We start from the raw sequence: 5,264 nt of genomic DNA, 5'->3' as shown, positions 1-5,264 counted from the left end.
TGCCGACCGCTCGCCGGTGCGCAGGAAACTGCGTCCGGCGGGGAAGCCCGGGCGCCGGCGCTCCGCGTTCCGCCGGCCCCTCGGTCCCCGGCTCCCGCCCTCGGCGTGACCAGCACCCACCCTGCCCTTCGGCGTGGCGGGGGCCCAGACTGCGACGCAACGCCTGCCCCTCCCTTTTCTGTCCGGGTGCGAGGGAGCCCGACAGCCCTCGCCTTTCACTTTCCGAGACTAGGAAATGACCCCCCACGGAGAGCGGGGGGTGCCCGGGGGTCACGCCTTCGCCTGCTTCCCGGAAGGCCAGCACTTCCTACACACGTTACCCCGCGAAAGATGGAGCGCTACGCTCTCCTTAATTTATAGCCTTGGAGAAAGACTGGGCTTTCTACCCCTGCAAGCAATTAGTCGCGGAAACCCACCAGGGGGTCGCTGTGAATCAGCATCGGACTCCAAGGCAATGCGTTTGGGTTTTTTGGTTTTCAATATATAGCCTTAGCACTCATTTGGGGTCCTACCCGATTCTATAGGGTCCCTGTGATGTAGTCCTGATAAAAATAGGGTCTCTGAGGATAGGGTCCCTCTGAAGACAGTTCAAAGTCAACTCGATGGCAGCAAGGCTGGTTTTGGGGTGTGGGGTAAGTACAAGGTCCCTGTGAGAATAAGGTTGCTGTGAGTCCGAATCGACTGAGTGGCAGGTAACGCAGCAGCGTTTCCTTCTGTTGTACAAACATACGGTCACTCAAACAATTGACTGCATGGCAGTGGGTTGGGTTTGGCAGTGTTGGGCTGCAAGGTCTTTAGTTCAAATATGCTAGCCTCTCAGAGGGAGAAAGAGGAGGCTGTCTGCTCCTGTGAAGATTTAGTCTCACAAACCCTATATAGCATATATACTCGTGTATAAGCCGAGTTTTTTCGGCACATATTTTACGCAGTTTCTGTGGTAAAATTTGGTGCCTCGGCTGCTAGTCGGGTCGGCTTATATACAGGAGTCCAAATTGGCCCAAAAGGGTGGTGGTGGTGGTAATCTGGGTAGACTACAGAAACAAATTCATTGTAAGAAAAAGCTTTATATCAAAGAGTAATTGTACATTAAGAAGATATCCCAGTTCAGATCAAGTTCACAAGTCCAATATTAGCCCATAAGTCCAATACTAGTACATAAATTCCTCTTTAGACAACGTAGCCACTCACCCCGATGCCAAATGCAGGAAGGACACAGGCCGGTGGGTCCAGTGCCAGTGGACGCATTTGTGGGGCTCTGGCTGCCTTCAGTGTGGCTCCACATAGCTTGTCAACAGGGATGTGAAGCAGAGAGAGTGCGTGTACCACCTCCAGGGAGGAAGAGAGGAAGTTCCCCAAATCTTCATGAGAAGATTGACAGGCTTAGACACTACTCCTTCACTCAATATCCTCAAGTTGACACGAGATTATGTAACTACCAGGTGGTCTGTAAATCCTCAAGTGCTTATATCAACTTCCCTACTAAGAAAGCAAATGGAAACTCCCACATCACTTGTCTCTGGATTTACTCTGGAGAGATAGTTAACCCAACTCACCACTAGCTAGGGACCCAGTCCTATGTAAATGCGAAACATGTTTTTTAAGCTTTTAGCATGGATAAGCTACAGGATGGTAGGAGTTTGTGGACAAGTGAAAATTAGAAATTAGACATACTGTTATGTACACTAAAATTAGTCTAGCCTACAAGGCCTTTCAAACAGCCTTCGTGGGATAGCAGTTAAGTGCTCAGCTGCTAACAATAAGCTCAGCAGCTGAAACCCACCAGCTCTTCTGTGGGAACAAGACCTTGCAATCCGCTTCCATGAAGGTCACAGCCTAAGAGATCCCTTGGAGCATCTCTGCTTTGTCCGACAGGGTCACTGAGTCAGCATGACTGCAGCACATAAAAACAGGCACTTCAGAATCCCTCCCTGCATACCTCCTCACACAGATCTCTTCTTGGAACCCCAGGGTGACTTGAAGTTCCTCAACAATAACACGGGAACCCCTATCTGACTAGTTTCTTCTGTTTCCTGGGCCTTGGCTTGATAAAGTCCCCTCTGTATGAATCCATTTTAAGCCAAAGTTCACTGCCATCGAGTTGACGTTGACTCATGGCAAGCCTATAGGAGAAGGTAGAACTACCCTGCCGCCAGGGCCGGTCATGGGAGTCCGTTTTAACACTTACTGAGTAAATACCGAGGGTGATACCAGGTCGGGAGCACGATCCCTCAGTCCGTGGCGCACACTGTCCAACCGTAAAGGACAGCCACCAAACTCGTGGTTTGCTGTGCAGTTTATAGACCGAGCGCATTTGGAGGGTTTCTGTTAACGTTTTCTCGAGTTCCAGAAGTTAGCAACTGGCAAGACATTTCCTCGGCAGAGACAGAAATCTTTATGCACGCAGGGTGAATGGGGTGATAAAGATGACCAGGAGCCAGAAGGGTGCTGTGAATGGTTCAAACTCCCCAGGCTCTCCAAAGGAGGTTAGATGAGGCTATCTGCTCCCACAGAGTCACAGCCTTGGGAACCCTAGAGAGGGTCGTCATGAGTTGGAATTGACTTGGTGGCACTGGGTTGGGCTTGGGGTTTAGCATAATGACCTCAGAAATTGTCAGTGCAAATTAAGAGAGCCACGTGTCATAATTCGAGTAAAATCATCCATATAGCTTGTTTTAAAGAACGCAATGTGCTGTTGAGTGTAAATCTTACTTTTGAAATTCTAACTAGGAAAGACCTGGACATGAAAACTTCAGAGGGTTAGGAAAGGAGAACTAGAAACTTCTGTTCCTCGTTTGACTGCCCCAACCTCCAACCCTGTTCTGTCTCCCATAGCACCCTTGACTTTTCAGCCAAGTTCTACAATCCATTGTAATAGCCACACAGAACTCAGAGACAATGCCCACCATTATGAGGTTTATTTTGGAAGTTAACAGGTTGCAATTCAGGTGGAAATCCTCAGGATAGAGTTAAGTCAATTAAGACATTTACAAAGTTACAAACGGTGGTGATAAAGGCCTGGAGGGCATGCCATCTGCAGTGCCGCCTCAACCCAAGGGTCCTCGACTCCACCTCTGAGGGTCAGCTGGCCCAGCTCCAGAAGGCACCCCACTCCACATGCCAACGTCCTGCACCACAGCCCTCAGATGAACTTGCTCTGGACTTGCTGGGAAACCCTCTGCTCTGGCTCCTGGTTCTGCTGCTGCTCCTCTGGGGTCACAGCTGTCTTCTGGGTCAGGGAGGTTCACTGTGCAGGGCTCCCGAGAGCCAAAGGACACACTCCACTCCTGGCTTTTGCTGGTAGTGAGATTCTCCCAACCCCCCTGCTTCTGAAATGGCTCCTTTTGTACCCAGCACGATAATAAACACAATCAGTCCCATTAACAAGCACTCACAATTGAATCCTATCAGGATCTTCTCCCATCTTCTCTTACCCAGACCCAGTGGGAGTTAGAGAAACTATGGGTAGAAGAGTCACAGTCATTAATTTGCTGCCCTGCACTCTGATAACCAGTAATTTGCTTTTGCCTCTGAGAACTTGCCTATTTCAGAAAAGCCATATTAATGGAATCATACAGTATTGGTCTATTTGTCTCTTGCTGGCTACTTTCTCTTACTAGCATGTTTTCAAAAGCCAACCAGGTTGTAACAAGGGTCATTCCTTCACTCCTGAAGAGTCCTTTCACCCTTGAGGGCATCCATCCCAGAACGACATCAGTAGCATCAAGCTTTACCCTAGTGGAAGCACCTCCAGATTGAGGCACGAGTCCAGGGGAATAGAGGGTCCAGTCTTGTGGGTTCACATGATAGATGCGTCCCCAGTTCTCCTCAGAGAACCCTCTCCTTGCTCGGAAGGATCAACTCCATGGACTTCCCTCTGCACTTCCTGTTGCTGGTGTCTCCAAACTAATGGAACAAAATGCATGTCCCAATATTTGGGAATTTGGAATAATGTCATAGAGACTTTGTGGGCTAATTGTGGGTAAAATACCATCACTGGAAGGTGGACTTGGCTTTTCGCTCACTGGGTACCCTGCATTTGGTCCATCATCAGCTGCCCTGTGGTTCTCGACATGTCAGCCAGTGGCCTGCCACAGTGGGATCCATTAGCCTTCATGGCTTATGAGCCAGCAGCCTGCCATCTTGGATGGGCAGGTCTCTACAGCTGTGAGCTAGCAGCCTGACAGCTGATATGCTGAGCTTGAGTTCTTCGGTCCTGGCAACTGTGTGAGTCAGGAGAAGCCTCTACCTGATGTCTGATCAGACACTTGGGACTTAATGGTTTCTATAATTTCATGAGCCATTTCTTCAAGATAAATCCATTTCTTTCTCCTCTCTATGTCTATTTATATGTCATTGGTTTTTCTTCCCTACAGAACCCACCCTAAGACATCTTAATAAGACATATTTTCCCCCAAAAGGTGGGACATGAAGCCTACCAAGATCCAAGGGCCCAACACTTCCATGGTGACAGAGTTGCTGGAATAACTCCTTGGATCTTTCTGTGACAGCCACTCCTGCTCCAGAGGTCAAGGAAACAGTGTCAAGATGCTGCCAATGCCTAAGTGTTCCATGATAATGATACATTTGGGAAACGGGAATAGCTGCTCTGAGTCTACTACCCACTTGGAGGTGGACCTGGTCCAGAACTCCACTGATTGCCTACCTCCAGTTGCCCCTACTCGTTTCTCCTCCTAAGAACCCAGCTTCTCTTGTAGCCCATGGGTTCTGAGTCTGGAAACAACAAAAAAGCAGACTTTCCATAGGAGCTGACTTTAGCCTATTCTTAATCTCCTTAAAGCAGTGGTTCTCAACCTGGGGGTCAAATGACCCTTTCACAGCGGTCGCCTAAGACCATCGGAAAACACATGTTTCCGATGGTCTTAGGAACTGAGACACCGCTCCTCTATCTCTCCAGGTGGGTCCGCCCACATGCGATACACCCACAGACGAGTACCCGGCTTGAAGACTGTTACCCATGCTTCAAGATAAAATGTCATTTATTTGTCATTAGAAATAAATATTTCACAATATATAATGACATTGTTTTTTATCGTTTTATTAGGGGCTTATACAACTCATCACCATCCATACGTAATTGTGTAAAGCACATTTGTACATTCATTGCCCTCATCATTCTCAAAACATTTGCCCTCTACCTAAGCCCCTGGCATCAGGTCCTCATTTTTTCCTCTCCCTCCCCGCTCCCCCCTCCCTCATGAACCCTTGATAATTTATAAATTATTATTTTGTCATATCTTGCCCTG

Source organism: Echinops telfairi, unplaced genomic scaffold (genome assembly GCF_000313985.2).
Source record: "Echinops telfairi isolate 266 unplaced genomic scaffold, ASM31398v2 ScPeMD7_2565;HRSCAF=3150, whole genome shotgun sequence".
Taxonomy (NCBI): domain Eukaryota; kingdom Metazoa; phylum Chordata; class Mammalia; order Afrosoricida; family Tenrecidae; genus Echinops; species Echinops telfairi.
This window is presented reverse-complemented; position numbering follows the sequence as displayed.